A 24,210-nucleotide genomic window follows, 5' to 3' on the forward strand; every position below is an offset into this window, starting at 1 on the left:
CTGTAACAACCCTCCTCCTCATGTAATCTCCTTACTACTGGGGTGACACACTTTAACAAACCTCCTCCTCATGTAATCTCCTTACTTCTGGGGTGACACACTGTAACAAACCTCATCCTCATGTAATTACCTTACTACTGGTGTGACACACTGTAACAAACCTCCTCCTCATATAATCTCCTTACTACTGGGGTGACACACTGTAACAAACCTCATCCTCATGTAATTACCTTACTACTGGTGTGACACACTGTAACAAACCTCCTCCTCATGTAATCTCCTTACTACTGGTGTGACACACTGTAACAAACCTCCTCATCATGTAATACCCTTACTACTGGTGTGACACACTGTAACAAACCTCCTCCTCATGTAATCTCCTTACTACTGGGGTGACACATTGTAACAAACCTCCTCCTCATGTAATCTTCTTACTACTGGGGTGACACACTGTAAGAAACCTCCTCCTCATGTAATCTCCTTACTACTGGTGTGACACACTGTAACAAACCTCCTCCTCATGTTATCTCCTTACTACTGAGGTGACACACTGTAACAAACCTCCTCCTCATGTAACCTTCTTACTACTGGGGTGACACACTGTAACAAACCTCCTTCTCATGTAATCACCTTACTGCTGGGGTGACACACTGTAACAAACCTCCTCCTCATGTTATCTCCTTACTACTGGGGTGACACACTGTAACAAACCTCCTCCTCATGTAACCTCCTTACTACTGGGGTGACACACTGTAACAAACCTCCTCCTCATGTTATCTCCTTACTACTGAGGTGACACACTGTAACAAACCTCCTCCTCATGTAACCTTCTTACTACTGGGGTGACACACTGTAACAAACCTCCTCCTCATGTAATCACCTTACTGCTGGGGTGACACACTGTAACAAACCTCCTCCTCATGTTATCTCCTTACTACTGGGGTGACACACTGTAACAAACCTCCTCCTCATGTAATCTCCTTACTACTGGGGCGACACACTGTAACAAATCTCCTCCTCATGTAATCTCCTTACTACTGGGGTGACACACTGTAACAAACCTCCTTCTCATGTAATCTCCTTACTACTGGGGCGACACACTGTAACAAATCTCCTCCTCATGTAATCTCCTTACTACTGGGGTGACACACTGTAACAAACCTCCTCCTCATGTAATCACCTTACTGCTGGGGTGACACACTGTAACAAACCTCCTCCTCATGTAATCTCCTTACTACTGGGGTGACACACTGTAACAAATCTCCTTCAATGTAATTACCTCACTGGAGTGACATGTGACCTCTCCTCCAGCTCAGCCCCGCCTCCTCCACAGCATCACACAGGTCCTTCAGCCACGATCTTTCCTCTCCTCCACAGCTAAGCTCCGCCCCCAACGTGTGATGGTGACATCATGACAGGTCCTACATTTCCAGCATCTAGCAGTCTGGGCGGGGGGAGGAGACAGAGGGAGGGTAATAACAGAGAGGTCGGTCCTGCAGGACTAATGTCACATGGACGGCATTCCTCCTGTGGAAAAAGCAAAGGAATGCCGTTCCTGTTCGTTCCTGCAGGACTCGAGCCCTGAACTGAGGTAGGTGGGATAGATACCTTTATTATGGTATTTAGAAAAGTGAGGATATACCATACAGGTGAACAGGGGACCAGTACAATAAGTTTCTACTTGTTTTTTGGGGGGCAATAATGCTTTGTCTAGATGTTAGCTGTTGCTAAACTACAACCCCCAGCATTCCCAGTCAGTCTTTGGCTATCTGTTTGGGAAACACCGCCATAAAGTGTCTGTTCACATTATAGACTTTTAATATGCCATAAAAAAAAGAAAGAAAGAAAGAAAGAAAGAAAAGGTCGGCTAAAAATGCACAATGTGAACAGACTCTCACTTGCCACAACCATTCCTGTCTGTAGTTCAGCCTCTAGTGTCTGCATCACTAGAGGTAGGGCTACACCGGATCAGGAACAGAGATGGGTAAGTGAATTTTTGCTCGCTGTATACAGTATACAGCCATCTTTATAGATGGGTGTATACGGTATAACCCGCAAGCATCAGCTCAGCATCGTTAGTTAACTCTTTCCTTGCTGGGCCCATGTATAGCGCTCAGCCCAGCATGGAGTCACAGTAAACCAGCGATCTATATATATCCCTGGTTTACTGTGTGGTTTACTGTTGCGCAACTTAAAGAAGGACTGTGGTGCATGACAACTTATTCCTTATCCAAAGGATGGGGGATGCGTGTCAAACCACTGGGACCCCCCCCTCGATCTCCTGCACTGCATCCTGGCTTTCCCCAGGGATGGAGCGTGCTGACCCCCGCATGAAGCAGCGGCCGTCACCCCCCCCCCCCCCCCCTTCAATGTATCTCAATGCATAAGAAAGCAGGAAATACAACAATGCTAACTCTTCAGCTTTTCCATAGAGATACATGGAGGTGGCGTGTTGGTCGCAGCTTAGTGGGGGGTTGACATGCTCCGTGCATGGGCATGGGGAGAGCCGGATGCAGTGCAGGAGATCGCTGGAAGTCCCGCTGGAAGACCCCCGCGATCAGACATTTATCCCCTATCTTTTGGATAAGGGATTAATTGTCATGCACTACAGTACCCATTTAGAAAAAGTACCTGTTGTAAAAAGTACTCCATGGGAAAAAAATTGTTATGTTGCTCAGTACCTAATCCTGATCATGTAGTTATAATTCCTATGTGTCTAGTACCTATATTTTTCTCACATATACTGTACCTTCTATCTGTTGCTCACTTGGTTTGTCATTCTGTGCTCTGGAGGGGGCATCTCCTCACTCCACATGACTCATCTTCCTCCCTGAGTCTGCTGTGCTGTGCTGGGTCTCCTTATTCAGTAATTGCAGGCTGCTCTGTAACCCCCTTCTCTCTGTTTTATTCCTGCAGTCTGACAGGACAGGAGTGAGCACAGGTGAGTGCTAGTCCCTTCCTCACTTCCTGGACTTTGTACCAACCTGTGCTTCAGCTCGGACAAAGTTGATGCTGCAGTCGGATATTAATATGTTCTGGACGGTATGAGGACCCCCCCCCAGTGGTGTTTTTTTTTTTATAAGCCATGATTTCTATAAAAAGGAAATAACAATTTCTTATGAAGTGTATTAGAAACTCTTTAATTGCTGTGCCAGCGCATAGTGCTTAGCACAGCAAGGGGTTACAGTAAACCAGCCATCTATACAAATCGCTGCTTTACTGTATGATCTTGCTGGGCAAGAGGCATACAGTGTATATTTCCTGCTCAACATGAACTGTACCCACGAATTTATAGCTGCAGTCCCAGTTCAGCCCAGCTAGGAGCAGGGAATCCTGTCAGCATAGTGACAACAGCCTGGGCTACTGTATATTATTCAGCAGTACAATACTATGCATTACTACTTACCTCCTTACACTCTGTGGGCAAGACACCCTACATCCGACCTATGGAGTGGCACCCTGAAGGCAGTAAAAAAAACTGACACAGGGTAAAAAATTTATGTTTCCACAGAAATTAAAGTTTCTCAAAGAGCGGGTGGTGGCAAAAAATGCTGGCGCTAGGACTGCTCGGAAATGTGCTGTTTACATAGGCACAATGGATTTCCGAGCAGATTCCGACAAAAGAATTGACAATATTTTTAACCTAAAATGTCTTTATTGCACAAAAGTAGTAAAACTTATTATAACTTTATTTAAAAAAAAATAAGTTTTTTTGTTTTGTTTTTAAATAAATTTGGTATTGCTGTAATAGTAATGACCCACAGGATAAATGTATCACGGTACTCTTACCAAATGGAAAATGCAGTAAAAATAAATCCCAAAACTAAGAACAGAATTGCTGTTTTTTATTTTTTTTTTAATTATTACAAAGGTAAGTTCCTTATAGGGCTCGGATGGCAGAAACATAAAAATCCTGCTTGAAATCTGCAGAAAAAAAAAATATTTCCAGTATACTGACCTACAGATCCCCTGCCGCTCCTGTGGCAGCTCTTCTATTGTCATCCACCGAACTTTGCTTCATACATGATACATCTGATCTCTAACAATGACATGTCATGTCCACGCGTGATGCATCGGTCACATGGGTTAACACGTCATCAATGGAGGTCATACAGAGATCGGTGGGGAACAAAGGGAGAGTTGCTCCAGGAGACCCAGAGGATTTAAAGGGGTATTCCGTGCAAAAACATTTTATCCCCTATCCAAAGGATAAGATGTCTGATCGTGTGGGGCCCACAGCTGAAAGCCATGCCCCCTCCATTCATGTCTATGGGAGGGGCCGTGACAGCCGCCACGCCCCCTCCCATAGACATGAATGGAGGTGGCGTGGCGTGATGTCATGTCCCCAGTCCCGGAAAATAGGAGGTTTCCGAAACTGGAGATTCAGCACCCGCATAGAATGCGGGTGCTGCAGGGAGATCGTGGGGCATCTCAGCCGCGGGCCCCCCCCCCGCGATCAGACATCCAAAGGATAGGGGATAAAACGTTTTTGCCGGAATACCCCTTTAAGGATCAGTATACTACTTTTTTTTTGTACTATCAAGTATTTAAATCCTGCACAATTTGATGATGTTGGATATACGTACCCTAAGGGTCAGCTTAAATTTAAAGGGGTACTCCGGTGAAAACCTTTTTTTCTTTTAAATCAACTGATGGGAGAAAGTTAAACATATTTGTAAATGACTTCTATTAAACAATCTTAATCTTTCCAGTACTTATTAGCTGCTGAATGCTACAGAGTAAATTCCTTTCTTTTTGGAACACTGATGACATCACGAGCACAGTGCTCTCTGCTGACATCTCTGTCCATTTTAGCAACCATGCATAGCTGATGTATGCTAAGGGCAGCATGGTGGCTCAGTGGTTAGCAGTGCTGGGGACTTGGGTTCAAATCCCACTAAGGATAACAATAAATAAAGCATTATTATTATAATAACGTCAGCAGAGAGAACTGTGCTTGTGATGTCATCAGAGAGCATTCCAAAAAGAAAAGAATTTCCTCTTTAGTATTCAGCAGCTAATAAGTACAGGAAGGATTAAGATTTTTTAATAGAAGTAATTTACAAATATGTTTAACTTTCTGCCACCAGTTGATTTAAAAGAAAAAAAGGTTTTCACCGGATTACCCCTTTAACCTCTTAAGGACCCAGGGCGTATGGATACGCCCTCACACCCTGGGCCTTAAGGACCCAGGGCGTATCCATACGCCCTGGCGTTTTCCGGTCTCTGCCGCGCGCCGGGCAGAGATCGGAACTGGATGCCTGCTGAAATCCTTCAGCAGGCATCCAGGGCAAACGCCGAGGGGGGCCATGTAGGCCCCCCCATGTCGGCGATTGCCGCAAATCGCAAGGGAAATCGCCCTTGCGATCTGCGGCGATACCGGGCTGATCGGGTCTCTGGGACCCGACCGCCCGGTAATTTCGCATGATCCCGGCTGTCACAGACAGCCAGGACCATGCTAACGTATAGGAGCGAGGTGGCAAGCCTGCCACCTCCTCCTATACCCTGCGATCTGTCGGTTAACTAACCGACCAATCGCAGGAGGGGGGGGGCGGTTACTTCCTCCCGTCCTGCCCGGCCCCTGAAAGTCCGGAGAGGACGGGAGGAAGACCGGAGGACACGGCGGGGGACGGGGGAGTGCTGGGGACCGGCCCCGGTACTTACCTCGTCCCTGAAGACCCGGATCCCGGCGAGGAAGATGGCGGCGGCGGCGACAGGTGAGTAGATCTTCAGCCGCGGCCGGGCCCTTTACAGCAATGCACGTCGCCGTAAAGCGACATGCATTGCTGTATTGGGACCCTGTAAACTACAACTCCCAGCATGCCCAGACAGCCCTTGGCGTCTGGGCATGCTGGGAGTTGCAGTTTTGCAACATCTGGAGGTCCACAGTTTGGAGACCACTGTGCCCTTCCAGATGTTGCAAAACTACACATCCTCAGCATGCCCTTACTGTCCAGGCATGCTGGGAGTTGTAGTTCTGTAACATCTGGCCCTTCAGATGTTGCAGAACTACAACTCCCAGCATGCCTGGACAGTTTTGGTATACTGGGAGTTGTAGTTTTGCAACATCTGGAAGGGCACAGATTGAGAACCACTGTATTAGTGGTCTGCAAACTGTAGTCCTCCAGATGTTGCAAAACTACAACTCCAAGCATGCTGGGAGTTGTAGTTCGGCAACATCTGGCTCTAAAGATGTTGCCGAACTACTACTCCCAACATGCTTGAGAATGCTGAGAGTTGTGGTTTTGCAACAACTGGTGGCACACTGGTTGGGAAACATTGTCTGTTTCCTAACTCAGTGTTTCCCAACCCGTGTGCCTCCAGCTGTTGCAAAACTATAACTACCAGCATGCACTGATAGACTGTGCATGCTGGGAGTTGTAGTTTTGCAACAGCTGGAGGCCCCCCCCCCCCGTGAATGTACAGGGTACATTCACATGGGCAGGGGGCTTACAGTGAGTATCAGGCTGCAAGTTTGCGATGCAGCAAATTTTGCGCGGCAGCTCAAACTCGCTGTAACCCCCCGCCCATGTGACTGTACCCTAAAAACACTACACTACACTAACACAAAATAAAATAAAAAGTAAAAAACACTACATATACACATACCCCTACACAGCCCCCCTCCCCTCCCCAATAAAAATGAAAAACGTCTGGTACGCCACTGTTTCCAAAACGGAGCCTCCAGCTGTTGCAAAACAACTACTCCCAGTATTGTCGGACAGCCGTTGACTGTCCAAGCATGCTGGGAGTTTTGCAACAGCTGGAGGCACCCTGTTTGGGAATCACTGGCGTAGAATACCCCTATGTCCACCCCTATGCAAATTGCTAATTCAGGCCTCAAATGCGCATGGCGCTCTCACTTTGGAGCCCTGTCGTATTTCAGGGCAACAGTTTAGGGCCACATATGGGGTATCGCCGTACTCGGGAGAAATTGCCTTACAAATTTTGGGGGGCTTTTTCTCCTTTCACCCCTTATGAAAATGTGAAGTTGGGATCTACACCAGCATGTTAGTGTAAAAAAATAAATTTTTTACACTAACATGCTGGTGTTGCCCTATACTTTTCATTTTGACAAGAGGTAAAAGGGAAAAAAGCCCCCCAAATTTGTAATGCAATTTCTCCCAACTACAGAGATACCCCATATGTGGGCGCAAAGTGCTCTGGGGGCGCACAACAAGGCCCAGAAGGGAGAGTGCGCCATGTACATTTGAGGTGATTTGCACAGGGGTGGCTGATTGTTACAGCGGTTTTGACAAACGCAAAAAAAAACTAAACCCCACATGTGACCCCATTTTGGAAACTACACCCCTCACGGAATGTAATGAGGGGTGCAGTGAGAATTTACACCCCACTGGTGTCTGACGGATCTTTGGAACAGTGGGCTGTGCAAATTAAAAATGTTGTACAGCCCACTGTAATAAAGATCTGACAGACACCAGTGGGGGTAAATGCTCACTTTACCCCTTGTTACGTTCCTCAAGGGGTCTAGTTTCCAAAATGGTATGCCATGTGGGGGTTATTTTGCTGTCCTGGCACCATATGGGCTTCCTAAATGCGAAGTGCCCCCCGAGCAAAATTTGCTCTCAAAAAGCCAAATATGACTCCTTCTCTTCTGAGCATTGTAGTTCGCTCGTAGTGCACTTCAGGTCAACTTATGGGGTACCTCCATACTCAGAAGAGATGGGGTTTCAAATTTTGGGGGGTATTTTTTGCTATTAACCCTTGCAAAAATGTGAAATTTGGTGGGAAACGCCCATTTTAATGAAATTTTTTATTTTTTTTGTTACGTATGCAAAAGTTGTGAAACCCGTGTGGGGTATTAAGGCTCACTTTATTCCTTGTTACGTTCCTCAAGGGGTCTAGTTTCCAAAATGGTATGCCATGTGGGGATTTTTTGCTGTCCTGGCACTATAGGGGCTTCCTATATGGGACATGCCCCCGAGCAAAATTTGCTCTCAAAAAGCCAAATATGACTCCTTCTCTTTTGAGCATTGTAGTTCGCTCGTAGTGCACTTCAGGTCAACTTATGGGGTACCTCCATACTCAGAAGAGATGGGGTTACAAATTTTGGGGGGTATTTTCTGCTATTAACCCTTGCAAAAATGTGAAATTTGGGGGGAATCACACATTTTAGTGAAATTTTATTTTATTTTTTTACATATGCAAAAGTCATGAAACACATGTGGGGTATTAAGGCTCACTTTATTCCTTGTTACGTTCCTCAAGGGGTCTTGTTTCCAAAATGGTATGGCATGTGGGTATTTTTTGCTGTCCTGGCACCATAGGGGCTTCCTAAATGCAACATGCCCCCCAAAAACCATTTCAGAAAAATGTACTCTCCAAAATCCCCTTGTCACTCCTTCGGTTCTGAACCCTCTACTGCGCCCGCCGAACACTTTACATAGACATATGAGGTATGTGCTTACTCGAGAGAAATTGGGCTACAAATATAAGTATACATTTTCTCCTTTTACCCCTCGTAAAAATTCCAAAAATTGGGTCTACAAGAACATGCGAGTGTAAAAAATGAAGATTGTGAATTTTCTCCTTCACTTTCCTGCTATTCCTGTGAAACACCTAAAGGGTTAAAAGACTGACCGAATATCATTTTGTATACTTTGGGGGGTGCAGTTTTTATAATGGGGTCATTTGTGGGGTATTTCTAAGATGAAGACCCTTCAAATCCACTTCAAACCTTAACTGGTCACTGAAAAATAGTGAGTTTGGAAATTTTGTGAAAAATTGGAAAATTGCTGCTGAACTTTGAAGCCCTCTGATGTCTTCCAAAAGTAAAAACTTGTCAATTTTATGATGCAAACATAAAGTAGACATATTGTATATGTGAAAAAAAAATTAAAATATTTTGAATATCCATTTTCCTTACAAACAGAGAGCTTCAAAGTTAGAAAAATGCTACATTTTCTAATTTTTCATAAAATTTTCACATTTTTCACCAAGAAAGGATGCAAGTTACAATTTTTTTTTACCACTATGTTAAAGTAGAATATGTCACGAAAAAACAATCTCGGGATCAGATTGATAACTAAAAGCATTCCAGAGTTATTAATGTTTAAAGTGACAGTGGTCAGATGTTCAAAAAATGGCCGGGTCCTAAGGTGTAAAATGGCTGGGTCCTTAAGAGGTTACGTGCATGCAACCATGGTAAAGTGTGCAGCATAGAATCGGGCAAGCAGTGTGCTTCAGGTCTATGGTCTATCAGACAGGCCGTGCCTTATCACTGTTACCTTGGACTGACACATCAAAGCATTCTTACACCTTTACCTCCAAGGAATTCCACACCTGGCTGGTATGGTGGACACCCCAGTCTAGAATGTAGTTTATATGTAATCTACGCTTCAGACCTATAGGGGGTTAACCCTTTTATTGCTGATTATCGATAAGGGCTCATGGGCATACAATACATTCGGAAAGTCTATAGACCCTTTCACTTTTTTGACATTTTGTTATGTTGCTGCCTTGTGCTAAAATCTAAACAATTCAAGTTTCCCCCATCATTCTACCCTCAAGACCCCATCATGAAAAAGTAGTAACAGATTGTTAGAAATTTTCGCTAATTTATAAAAAAATAAAAATAAAAATCTTGCAGTATTTAGCCCCTTTACTCAGGAATTGGTTAAAGCCCCTACGGCAGTGGCTACAGCCTCCAATCTTCTTGGTTTACACACCTGGATTTGGGGGTTTTCCGCCATTCTTCTCTGCAGATCCTCTCAAGCTCTGTCAGGTTGGATGGTAACCGTCAGTGGAAGACACATACCGTGGGCCCATAGGCACTCTCTGTGCCGCTGTATGCCACCACTGCAAGACATGCTGTTCTCCCCTAGGAATAAGGCACCTAGAAAAGAATATATTGTAAGAATCCATGAGGATAATAAGGACAGGTAGGTAGGCACTCTACATTCCCCCATTTGGTACCATATGAAGTGCAATATTTTTCCCTAGAAGCAATGCTTGTAGGACATAACTCCTAGATACAACATGCAATCCATAGAGAGATATATCTACAACACAGATATGTACTACAGCCATGTTTATTAGGTTTAGAATGCCCCCACCATAGCTTCATCCCAAGAGACTGGCACTGCCATCCTCCAAATACATTAGTCACAGTAATCTCCTACTCCTAAATCTAATGCCTCCAGCTTTGCTTCTTGATGAAGAATTGCAAAACTGTGAGCAACCAACCAAGAATCTCTCCTTACTCCAGGATTAGTCGCTCATCTTGACACCGTACCAGAAGAGTTTCCAAATAATTTCCACACACCCCTTCCTTGGAGACCCCCTTCTCCCTCTGTGGCACACGCTTGACGAGCGCTTACTATAAGGAGCTTACTTTGCATACCTAAAGATGGACTCATTTGGCAATGACTATGATGTATGTGGCATCTATAAGTGACTCATGGTTACCCCATCTAAGTAGGGATGAAGCCTATCAGAGAGGTATGAGGCATCAACGTGGCATCGTCTCCTAACAGGATTCTTATTACATAACCTTCTGGGAAACAAAAATTGTTGTGAATCTTTGTTAGTGATAAAAGGTTTCGGCTGCAGTGCCGTTTTATGCTGACGGTTTGTACAGAGCTGTAATAGGGCTCCTATAGAGGTGCAAGGAACTTCCACTGTACTTCCGTGTGCCTCCTGGTAGTGCCACACAGGTTTTGCACACACCACTCCAACATGTGGCGCCTCCTCCCTTCTAAACGCTCCTAGACTTGATTGACATGCATGGCACAGTGCTGGAGGATGAGCGTTGTATGTCAATTAATCCAAGGTTGGGAGGGGTGAGGGAGGGAGAAGACGTGCATGCTGTCGCTTAGCACCGCCTCCTTGACACTTGTACTCTGAGCATGACCTAGAGTTGACAGATTGGTGTTAAGGAGCATGGATACAGTAGAAACATAGAAATGACATTATTTTAAGTGGATATATAAGTAACATGTGACCAAGTATTATCGAAATATCTCCAGTCATTTGGAAGTTATGCAGTAACATATATTTCCCATAGACTTGTATGGGACTTTAAACAAAGCACCCACCCTGGCAAATGGGGGTGAGTAAGGGTTAAATCACCTATCCTATGTTTGTTGTTGACATATAAGTAACATGTGTGCCAAGTTTCATGTTAATATTTTTAGCTGTTTGGACGTGATGCTGGAACATACATACACACACACACACACACATACACACATTGGGGGGTATTTATCAAAGGATTTATGTGTGTTTTTTCACGTAACTTTGGCGCAATACTTTGGCGCAGAAATTTTGCACATAGAAAACACACATAGCAATGTCAGAAAATGTAAAGGCGTCAAAATACATTAAAAAATGTTGAATGTGAAAGCAGCGAAGCCTCCGAGGCTGCTCAATACTATCCTGCGACATAGTTGTCTCTGAGGAACCTTCACCCTCCGTTGAGCCATCATTGGACATGGTTACACAGGTTCAGGAAAGGCTATAAACCCCACAAAAGAAAATTACTCACGTCGCTTGCTGATATACAGCAGGAGGGACTCCGAAATGGCTTCTCTACAGGGTAACATACGCGTCCTCTGTGGTGGTAACTTCTGTGTAAAAGGCGCTGTGAACAGCTGATTTCAACATTTGAGCCAAAATTACTAATAACTTGCACCAAATGATAAATTTGGTGCATGTCCACGAAAAAAGGGTAAAAAGAAACTGTCAACAGGCAAAATTGATAAATACCCCCCCCCCCCCCCCATTGAGTTTTATATATATTATTATTAATTTGCTTTATTTTGCTTTTTGACATTATACACAGGTTTGTTTTTCCTTTTGCTGGACAACCCCTTTAAGATATGTGTTCACTTATTTCCTCACATACATGCATGTCACTATAATGCTAGTTGTCAGATTATTTTCTCCACTATGCAGGGTAATAACATTTATTTTTTATTTTTTTAAATACAGATGCTATAATGTGGTTGTTGGATGGCCTGGGGCAAAACTAGACTTAAAAGGGAACTCCGGTGGAAAACTTTATTTTTTTTTTTAAATCAACTGGTGCCAGAAAGTTAAACAGATTTGTAAATATGAGGATGGGACATAAGGAAAGGATATGAGGTCGGGATATGACAACAATATATGAGGTCAGGATATGACAACAATATATGAGGATGGGATATGAGGTCGGGATATGACAACAATATATGAGGATGGGATATGAGGTCGGGATATGACAACAATATATGAGGTCGGGATATGAGGTCGGGATATGACAACAATATATGAGGATGGGATATGAGGTCGGGATATGACAACAATATATGAGGTCGGGATATGAGGTCGGGATATGACAACAATATATGAGGATGGGATATGAGGTCGGGATATGACAACAATATATGAGGATGGGATATGAGGTCGGGATATGACAACAATATATGAGGATGGGATATGAGGTCGGGATATGACAACAATATATGAGGATGGGATATGAGGTCGGGATATGACAACAATATATGAGGTCGGGATATGAGGTCGGGATATGACAACAATATATGAGGATGGGATATGAGGTCGGGATATGACAACAATATATGAGGATGGGATATGAGGTCGGGATATGACAACAATATATGAGGATGGGATATGAGGTCGGGATATGACAACAATACATGAGGATGGGATATGAGGTCGGGATATGACAACAATATATGAGGTCGGGATATGACAACAATATATGAGGTCGGGATATAAAGTCAAAAGCTTCCTCCATTGTTTATTTTCCTCCCCAACAAGGATTAGGAAGGAAAAACCGGGCAACGCCGGGTACTCAGCTAGTAATGAAATAAAACAAGTAAAAAATAATACAGATGCTTTAATGTAGTCTTTTGATTTATTATTTTAGTACTGTATATAAACAGCTACTTGCTGATCATTTCTAGTTGTTCTCAGATAATTTTTTCCACTATACAGAGTAATAATAAAACAAAACAAGTAAAAATACTACAGATGTTATAATGTGTTTTTATTTAGAATTATAGTATATAATGATGGTTTCCAGTGAAAAATATTTTATAGATTTGCTAATTCTATAGACGAAGGACAAAGCTTCACTTAAGCAGAGGAAGAACTAAATAAAACAAGTAAAAAAAACAATACATATGTGTCAGGCCCAAGGCCTGATTATGGAAACATACATGTGTTTTTATTGTATCTGTGTATAAACTAAGACCTGGGGGTGAGAGGTCATTCAGACTGTGGGTTTGTGTATTGCATTTTATTGGGGGTCTGGCTGTTTGGTATCTCCTTTGAAGTCATGCACCCTGGTCCCATCATATAATCAAAGAGATAAGGGGTCAGGAAGAGAGAAGACCCCCTGGTGGGATCAGAGGGGAGGGGGGGGGGGGGGGGGGGGATGGAGTTTCCCTCCAAAGAAGAAGATAAGACTTAAAATGCTGGACTCAACTGTTGTTCAATGCTGTGCCACAAGCTGACAAGACCATCCTAAGAAAAGCACTCTCATGGACTGCTATATCATCATGCTGTAAGAACTTAATCTTTTTGTTTTCTGAACTTGTCTTGCTAAACTCTTTTATATATTTTTGTACCTGTGTGTCATTTGTTCTGTATTTTTATATATATATAGCACTGTGATACCTTTTATCAGATTAAATGTTTAATTAATCAGCTCTGGTCTTTGATCTCTAAATATATGAGCTCACCTTTCTGAAGGCAGCTCTGGTGGAAACACGTTTATCTAAGGGTTAATTTGGTGACTTGCTGGGACTAGTAGTGGATACCCAGAGGTCTGGTGGCCTTAACCCTTCCACCATCACACTCTTTCTAGCGTCTCAGCTGGACCGATAGGGTGTGATCGTGACAATATGCTATAATGTGGTAATTTCATTTATTATAGTGTATAAACAGCTTTAAAACAGCTACTTGCTGATGGGTCCCAGCAGGGGCGGACATAGACAGCAGAGGGCCCCTGTGCAAAGAATGTACCTGCCCTCCCCCCCCCCTTCCCTCATACGTCAATTGTTCAGGAACCCCCCCCCCCCCCCCCCTAATATCAGTTGTTAATTCTTTATTAAGGCCCCCCATATGCTGCAGCTCATTCAGGTTCCCCCTATACAGGGATAATACACAGTGATCTCACAGTACAAGGATAATACACAGTGATGTCACAGTACAGGAATAATACACAGTGATCTCACAGTACAGGGATAATACACAGTGATGTCACAGTACAGGGATAACACACACAGTGATGTCACAGTATAGGGATAATACACAGTGATGTCACAGTATAGGGATAATACACAGTGATCTCACAGTACAAGGATAATACACAGTGATGTCACAGTACAGGGATAATACGCAGTGATCTCACAGTACAGGGATAATACACGGTGATGTCATAGTACAGGGATAATACACAGTGATCTCACAGGACAGGGATAATACACAGTGATGTCACAGTACAGGGATAATATACACAGTGATGTCTCAGTACAGAGATAATACACAGTGATGTCACAGTACAGGGATAATACACACAGGGATGTCACAGTACAGGGAAAATACACACAGTGATGTCACAGTACAGGAATAATACACACAGTGATGTCACAGTACAGGGATAGTACACAGTGATGTCACAGTACAGGGATAATACACACAGTGATGTCACAGTACAGGGATAAAACACACAGTGATGTCACAGTACAGGAATAATATACACAGTGATGTCACAGTACAGGGATAAAACACAGTGATGTCACAGTACAGGAATAATATACACAGTGATGTCACAGTACAGGGATAAAACACAGTAATGTCTCAGTACAGGAATAATACACATAGTGATGTCACAGTACAGTAATACTATACACAGTGATGTCACAGTACAGGGATAATACACACAGTGATGTCACAGTACAGGAATAATACACAGTGATGTCACAGTACAGGAATAATACACACAGTGATGTCACAGTACAGGAATAATACACACAGAGATGTCACAGTACAGGAATAATACACACAGTGATGTCACAGTACAGGGATAATATACACAGTGATGTCAAAGTACAGGAATAATACACACAGTGATGTCACAGTACAGGAATAATACACACAGAGATGTCACAGTACATGAATAATACACACAGTGATGTCACAGTACAGGGATAATATACACAGTGATGTCACATTACAGGGATAATATACACTGTGATGTCACAGTACATGGATAATATACATAGTGATGTCACAGTACAGGGATAATATACACAGTGATGTCACAGTACATGGATAATATACACAGTGATGTCACAGTACAGGGATAATATACACAGTGATGTCACAGTACAGGGATAATACGCAGTGATCTCACAGTACAGGGATAATACACAGTGATGTCACAGTACAGGGATAATATACACAGTGATGTCACAGTACAGAGATAATATACACAGTGATGTCACAGTATAGGGATAATACACACAGTGATGTCACAGTACAGGGATAATACACAGTGTTGTCACAGTACAGGGATAATACACACAGGGATGTCAAAGTACAGGGATAATACACTGTGATGTCACAGTACAGGAATAATACACACAGTGATGTCACAGTACAGGGATAATACACAGTGATGTCACAGTACAGGGATAATACACACAGTGATGTCACAGTACAGGGATAAAACACACAGTGATGTCACAGTACAGGAATAATACACACTGTGATGTCACAGTACAGGAATAATATACACAGTGATGTCACAGTACAGGGATAAAACACAGTGATGTCACAGTACAGGAATAATACACACAGAGATGTCACAGTACAGGAATAATACTGTCACGATGCCGGCTGGCAGGTAGTGGACCCTCTGTGCCAGAGAGGGATTGGCGTGGACCGTGCTAGTGGACCGGTTCTAAGCCACTACTGGTTTTCACCAGAGCCCGCCGCAAAGCGGGATGGTCTTGCTGCGGCGGTAGTGACCAGGTCGTATCCACTAGCAACGGCTCACCTCTCTGGCTGCTGAAGATAGGCGCGGTACAAGGGAGTAGGCAGAAGCAAGGTCGGACGTAGCAGAAGGTCGGGGCAGGCAGCAAGGATCGTAGTCAGGGGCAACGGCAGAAGGTCTGGAAACACAGGCAAGGAACACACAAGGAACGCTTTCACTGGCACTAAGGCAACAAGATCCGGCAAGGGAGTGCAAGGGAAGTGAGGTAATATAGGGAAGTGCACAGGTGAAAACCCTAATTGGAACCACTGCGCCAATCAGCGGCGCAGTGGCCCTTTAAATCGCAGAGACCCGGCGCGCGCGCGCCCTAGGGAGCGGGGCCGCGCGCGCCGGGACAGAACAGACGGGGAGCGAGTCAGGTAGGGGAGCCGGGGTGCGCATCGCGAGCGGGCGCTACCCGCATCGCGAATCGCATCCCGGCTGGCAGCAGGATCGCAGCGCCCCGGGTCAGAGGACGTGACCGGAGCGCTGCAGCGGAGGGAGTGAAGCGAGCGCTCCGGGGAGGAGCGGGGACCCGGAGCGCTCGGCGTAACAGTACCCCCCCCCTTGGGTCTCCCCCTCTTCTTGGAGCCTGAGAACCTGAGGAGCAGACTTTTGTCAAGGATGTTGTCCTCAGGTTCCCAGGATCTCTCTTCAGGACCACAACCCTCCCAGTCTACTAAAAAAAAATTTTTCCCTCTGACCTTTTTGGCAGCCAAAATTTCCTTGACCGAGAAGACGTCCGAGGAGCCGGAAACAGGAGTGGGAGGAACAGATTTGGGAGAAAAACGGTTGAGGATGAGTGGTTTGAGAAGAGAGACGTGAAAGGCATTAGGGATACGAAGAGAAGGAGGAAGAAGAAGTTTATAAGAGACAGGATTAATTTGACACAAAATTTTGAAAGGACCAAGATAGCGTGGTCCCAACTTGTAGCTAGGGACACGGAAGCGGACATATTTAGCGGAGAGCCATACCTTGTCTCCAGGGGAAAAAACGGGGGGAGCTCTTCTTTTCTTATCCGCGAACCTCTTCATGCGTGAAGAAGCCTGTAAGAGAGAATTTTGGGTCTCTCTCCATATAATGGAAAGGTCACGAGAAATTTCATCCACAGCGGGCAGACCAGAGGGCAAGGGGGTAGGGAGGGGGGGAAGAGGGTGACGGCCGTACACCACGAAAAATGGGGATTTGGAGGAAGATTCAGAGACCCTGAAGTTATACGAAAATTCGGCCCATGGAAGGAGATCTGCCCAGTCATCCTGGCGGGAGGAAACAAAATGTCGCAAATAATCACCCAGGATCTGGTTAATTCTTTCTACTTGTCCATTGGACTGGGGATGATATGCAGAGGAAAAATTTAATTTAATCTTGAGTTGTTTACAGAGAGCCCTCCAGAATTTAGACACGAATTGGACCCCTCTATCCGAGACAATCTGCGTAGGCAACCCGTGAAGACGAAAAATGTGTACAAAAAATTGTTTAGCCAACTGAGGCGCAGAAGGAAGACCAGGAAGAGGGATGAAATGTGCCATTTTGGAGAATCGATCAACGACCACCCAAATAACGGTGTTGCCACGGGAAGGGGGTAAATCAGTAATAAAATCCATACCAATCAGAGACCAAGGCTGTTCGGGGACAGGCAGAGGATGAAGAAAACCAGCGGGCTTCTGGCGAGGAGTCTTATCCCGGGCACAGATAGTGCAGGCTCGCACAAAGTCCCCAACATCCGTCTCCAGAGTCGGCCACCAATAGAAGCGGGAGATGAGTTGCACAGATTTCTTGATGCCCGCATGACCTGCGAGATGGGAGGAGTGACCCCATTTGAGGATTCCGAGGCGTTGGCGTGGAGAAACAAAGGTCTTTCCTGGAGGAGTCTGCCTGATGGAGGCAGGAGAAGTGGAGATCAGGCAGTCAGGTGGAATGATGTGTTGCGGAGGGAGATCAACTTCTGAGGCATCCGAGGAACGAGAGAGAGCATCGGCCCTAATGTTCTTATCGGCAGGACGAAAGTGAATCTCAAAATTAAATCGGGCAAAGAACAGAGACCACCGGGCCTGGCGAGGATTCAGCCGTTGGGCCGACTGGAGGTAGGAGAGGTTCTTGTGGTCGGTGTAGATAATAACAGGAAATCTTGATCCCTCCAGCAGATGCCTCCATTCCTCAAGTGCTAATTTAATGGCTAGAAGCTCTCGATCCCCGATGGAGTAGTTCCTCTCCGCTGGAGAGAAGGTCCTAGAGAAAAAACCACAAGTGACAGCATGCCCGGAAGGATTTTTTTGTAGAAGAACAGCTCCAGCTCCTACTGAGGAGGCATCAACCTCCAATAGGAAGGGTTTGGAAGGGTCAGGTCTGGAGAGCACGGGAGCCGAAGAAAAGGCAGACTTGAGTCGTTTAAAGGAGTCTTCTGCTTGAGGAGGCCAGGACTTGGGATCAGCATTTTTCTTGGTTAAAGCCACGATAGGAGCCACAATGGTAGAAAAATGTGGAATAAATTGCCTGTAATAATTGGCGAACCCCAAAAAGCGTTGGATAGCACGGAGTCCGGAGGGGCGTGGCCAATTTAAGACGGCAGAGAGTTTGTCTGGATCCATCTGTAGTCCCTGGCCAGAGACCAAATATCCTAGAAAAGGAAGAGATTGGCATTCAAACAGACATTTCTCAATTTTGGCATAGAGTTGGTTGTCACGAAGTCTCTGAAGAACCATACGGACATGCTGGCGGTGTTCTTCTAGATTGGCAGAAAAAATTAGGATATCGTCCAGATATACCACAACACAGGAGTATAACAGATCACGAAAAATTTCATTGACAAAGTCTTGGAAGACGGCAGGGGCATTGCACAGTCCAAAGGGCATGACCAGATACTCAAAGTGTCCATCTCTGGTGTTAAATGCCGTTTTCCACTCGTCCCCCTCTCTGATGCGGATGAGGTTATAGGCGCCTCTTAAGTCCAATTTAGTGAAGATGTGGGCACCTTGGAGGCGATCAAAGAGTTCAGAGATGAGGGGTAAGGGGTAGCGGTTCTTAACCGTGATTTTATTAAGACCGCGGTAGTCAATGCAAGGACGTAGGGAGCCATCTTTTTTGGACACAAAGAAAAATCCGGCTCCGGCAGGAGAGGAGGATTTACGGATAAAGCCCTTTTTTAGATTCTCCTGGACGTATTCGGACATGGCAAGAGTCTCTGGGGCAGAGAGAGGATAAATTCTGCCCCGGGGTGGAGTAGTACCCGGGAGGAGGTCGATAGGGCAATCATAAGGCCTGTGAGGAGGTAGAGTCTCAGCTTGTTTTTTGCAGAAAACATCCGCGAAGTCCATATAGGCCTTAGGGAGACCGGTTACTGGAGGAACCACAGAGTTACGGCAAGGGTTACTGGGAACCGGTTTTAGACAGTTCTTGGAACAAGAGGACCCCCAACTCTTGATCTCCCCAGTGGACCAATCCAGGGCTGGGGAATGAAGTTGAAGCCAGGGAAGTCCAAGGAGAATCTCCGAGGTGCAATTGGGGAGGACCAAAAGTTCAATCCTCTCATGATGAGATCCGATGCTCATAAGAAGGGGCTCCGTGCGGAAACGTATGGTACAGTCCAATCTTTCATTATTTACACAATTGATGTAGAGGGGTCTGGCGAGACTGGTCACTGGGATGTTGAACCTGTTGACGAGAGAGGCCAAAATAAAATTTCCTGCAGATCCAGAGTCCAAGAAGGCCACTGTAGAGAAGGAGAAGGCAGAGGCAGACATCCGCACAGGCACAGTAAGACGTGGAGAAGCAGAGTAGACATCAAGGACTGTCTCACCTTTGTGCGGAGTCAGCGTACGTCTTTCCAGGCGGGGAGGACGGATAGGACAATCCCTCAGGAAGTGTTCGGTACTAGCACAGTACAGGCAGAGGTTCTCCATACGGCGTCGTGTCCTCTCTTGAGGTGTCAGGCGAGACCGGTCGACCTGCATAGCCTCCACGGCGGGAGGCACAGGAACAGATTGCAGGGGACCAGAGGAGAGAGGAGCCGAGGAGACGAAACGCCTCGTGCGAACAGAGTCCATATCTTGGCGGAGTTCCTGACGCCTTTCAGAAAAACGCATGTCAATGCGAGTGGCTAGGTGAATAAGTTCATGTAGATTAGCAGGAATTTCTCGTGCGGCCAGAACATCTTTAATGTTGCTGGATAGGCCTTTTTTGAAGGTCGCGCAGAGGGCCTCATTATTCCAGGACAATTCTGAAGCAAGTGTACGGAATTGTACGGCATACTCGCCAACGGAAGAATTACCCTGGACCAGGTTCAACAGGGCAGTCTCAGCAGAAGAGGCTCGGGCAGGTTCCTCAAAGACACTTCGGATTTCCGAGAAGAAGGAGTGTACAGAGGCAGTGACGGGGTCATTGCGGTCCCAGAGCGGTGTGGCCCATGACAGGGCTTTTCCGGACAGAAGACTGACTACGAAAGCCACCTTAGACCTTTCAGTGGGAAACAGGTCCGACATCATCTCCAGATGCAGGGAACATTGGGAAAGAAAGCCACGGCAAAACTTAGAGTCCCCATCAAATTTATCCGGCAAGGATAAGCGTATCCCAGGAGCGGCCACTCGCTGCGGAGGAGGTGCAGGAGCTGGCGGAGGAGATGACTGCTGAAGCTGTGGTAGCAACTGTTGTAGCATAACGGTCAGTTGAGACAGCTGTTGGCCTTGTTGCGCTATCTGTTGTGACTGCTGGGCGACCACCGTGGTGAGGTCAGCGACAACTGGCAGAGGAACTTCAGCGGGATCCATGGCCGGATCTACTGTCACGATGCCGGCTGGCAGGTAGTGGACCCTCTGTGCCAGAGAGGGATTGGCGTGGACCGTGCTAGTGGACCGGTTCTAAGCCACTACTGGTTTTCACCAGAGCCCGCCGCAAAGCGGGATGGTCTTGCTGCGGCGGTAGTGACCAGGTCGTATCCACTAGCAACGGCTCACCTCTCTGGCTGCTGAAGATAGGCGCGGTACAAGGGAGTAGGCAGAAGCAAGGTCGGACGTAGCAGAAGGTCGGGGCAGGCAGCAAGGATCGTAGTCAGGGGCAACGGCAGAAGGTCTGGAAACACAGGCAAGGAACACACAAGGAACGCTTTCACTGGCACTAAGGCAACAAGATCCGGCAAGGGAGTGCAAGGGAAGTGAGGTAATATAGGGAAGTGCACAGGTGAAAACCCTAATTGGAACCACTGCGCCAATCAGCGGCGCAGTGGCCCTTTAAATCGCAGAGACCCGGCGCGCGCGCGCCCTAGGGAGCGGGGCCGCGCGCGCCGGGACAGAACAGACGGGGAGCGAGTCAGGTAGGGGAGCCGGGGTGCGCATCGCGAGCGGGCGCTACCCGCATCGCGAATCGCATCCCGGCTGGCAGCAGGATCGCAGCGCCCCGGGTCAGAGGACGTGACCGGAGCGCTGCAGCGGAGGGAGTGAAGCGAGCGCTCCGGGGAGGAGCGGGGACCCGGAGCGCTCGGCGTAACAAATACACACAGTGATGTCACAGTACAGGGATAATATACACAGTGATGTCACAGTACAGGGATAATATACACATTGATGTCACAGTACATGGATAATATACACAGTGATGTCACAGTACAGGGATAATACACAGTGATGTCACAGTACAGGGATAATACACACAGTGATGTCACAGTACAGGGATAATACACACAGTGATGTCACAGTACAGGGATAATACACACAGTGATGTCACAGTACAGGGATAATGCACAGTGATGTCACAGTACAGGGATAATACACACAGTGATGTCACAGTACAGGGATAAAACACACAGTGATGTCACAGTACAGGAATAATACACACTGTGATGTCACAGTACAGGAATAATATACACAGTGATGTCACAGTACAGGGATAAAACACAGTGATGTCACAGTACAGGAATAATACACACAGAGATGTCACAGTACAGGAATAATACACACAGTGATGTCACAGTACAGGGATAATATACACAGTGATGTCACAGTACAGGGATAATATACACAGTGATGTCACAGTACATGGATAATATACACAGTGATGTCACAGTACAGGGATAATACACAGTGATGTCACAGTACAGGGATAATACACACAGTGATGTCACAGTACAGGGATAATATACACAGTGATTTCACAGTACAGGAATAATACACAGTGATGTTACAGTACAGGGATAATATACACAGTGATGTCACAGTACAGGGATAATATCTACAGTGATGTCACAGTACAGGAATAATACACACAGTGATGTCACAGTACACAGATATTACACAGTGATGTCACAGTACAGGGACTGAAAAAAAAGTGAATAAAGATCATTTGACCCCTTCCCTAATAAAAGTTTGACTCACCCCCCTTTTCCCATTTAAAAAAAAATAAAAATAAACATATGTGGTATCGCCGCGTGAGGAAATGTCCGAATTATAAAAAATATATTGTTAATTAAACCGTACAGTCAATGGCGTACACGCAAAAAAATGACAAAATCCAAAATAGCGCCCCCTCACGGGGGCATGACCAAGCGGAGAACCCGCGAAAAGGGATCATCGTTCCACGAGCTCGGCTGAGCTATTGCTTTCTCTTCTTCCCGACCCAAACTACATATCTCTGTGTATTACTTGGAATAAACCAACACCTTCTTCGGCATGAAACCGAGTGAGTGCGTCTTCTTGTACCCTTCTATAATGTCTCATGAGATCCAGGTGTGATGTCCCAGTACAGGATATGCTCCTACAGTCCTGTCAGGTTGAGTTCCTGAACGTCCTCAGGGCTTTCCTGCAGTGTTCCCCCCCCCCCCCCCCATATTATGTTTAGGTTGTATATTTAGTGTAAAGGACCTTTGATATGGTCACATGATTGTTAGTCACATGATAATGGTTGTCATATGTTTAAGTCATATGTTTTGTTACCCAGAGAGCACAAGGTGACCAGATGACCCGCAGCTAGCCTATGGGCTCCTTGCTCAGCCCCCCTTCATAAGAGGGGGAGGGACTACAATCACTCTCTTAGATCCTGAGGTACAGTCCAGACGTCTAAGAGCCGGTGTCCAGCACATCTGGAGGACTCAAGCCTGAATTGCAGCCACAAGTCAGTAAGTCAAGTCATCTCTGTCTGCTGTCACTATCTTCAGTCAAGTCAGTTATAGTCAGTGTGGCTGTCCTAAAGTCTGTCAAGTCACTGCAAGTCCCAGCAAGCTGTGAGGTCCCCTGTTACTGGTCACCTCTCTGGGATCCTGGCCGAGCTGTAAAGACTGTACCATCTGTCTACCTCAGAAAAAGCTATTGTTAACCTTAACCTGGCCTTGGACTATTATTTGCCCTGCCTAACCGAGGACTAGCGTCACAAACACTAAGAGATTAACACCATCTACCCCCTGGGCAACACCATCTGCCACTACACCTCACATCGCCCCCCCGACACCACACAGGCAGGAGCAGTTGAGCGCTGATAACACTGATCAATGCAATGCTGTGGCATACCATTGATCAGTGTCTGCAATCAATGTACTGCATGTTATAGTCCCCTATGGGAGCTATAACATTGCAAAAAAAAAAAAAAAAGTTTAACAAAATAGTTAATAAATGTGATTTAACCCCTTCCCTTCCATTAAAAAAAAAAAACCAAAAAAAAAAAACCATGTAAATAATAATAAATATAAACATATGTGGTATTGCCGCATGAATAAATGTCCGAACTATAAAAATATACTGTTAATTAAGCCACACGGTCAATGGCGTACATGTAAAAAAATTCCAAAGTCCAAAATAGGGTATTTTTGGTAACTTTTTATACCATAAAAAAATGAATAAAAAGCGATCAAAAAGGCAGATCAAACCAAAATGGTACCAATAAAAACTTCAGATCACAGCGCAAAAAATTAATCCTCATACATCCACGTATGCGGAAAAATAAAAAAAGTTATAGGGGTCAGGACATTTTCAAACGTATTCATTTTCGTGCATGTAGTTATGATTTTTTCCAGAAGTACGACAAAATCAAACCTATATAAGTAGGGGATCATTAGAACCGTATGGACCTAGAGAATAAAATAAGGTGTCATTTTTACCGAAAAAATGTACTGCCTAGAAACGGAAGCCCCCAAAAGTTACAAAATGGAGTTTGTTTGTTTTTTCAATTTTGTTGCACAATGATTTTTTTTTTGTTTCGCCGTAGATTTTTGGGTAAAATGACTG

At 45.4% G+C, this 24,210-nt stretch overlaps 1 protein-coding gene across 1 annotated transcript in view; it reads right to left on the reverse strand.

Annotated features, from left to right (window-relative positions):
* The window catches only part of PTPN14 (protein tyrosine phosphatase non-receptor type 14), a 155,298-nt gene extending 153,934 nt beyond the window's left edge, over positions 1-1,364 (reverse strand). The window contains exon 1 of the mRNA XM_056568314.1: positions 1,280-1,364. The gene's annotated coding sequence lies outside the window, so the exon portion shown is untranslated. The remainder of the gene's footprint in view (positions 1-1,279) is intronic.
* Positions 1,365-24,210: the final 22,846 nt, after the last annotated feature.

The sequence above is a fragment of the Hyla sarda genome, chromosome 3, assembly GCF_029499605.1.
Source record: "Hyla sarda isolate aHylSar1 chromosome 3, aHylSar1.hap1, whole genome shotgun sequence".
Lineage (NCBI taxonomy): Eukaryota > Metazoa > Chordata > Amphibia > Anura > Hylidae > Hyla > Hyla sarda.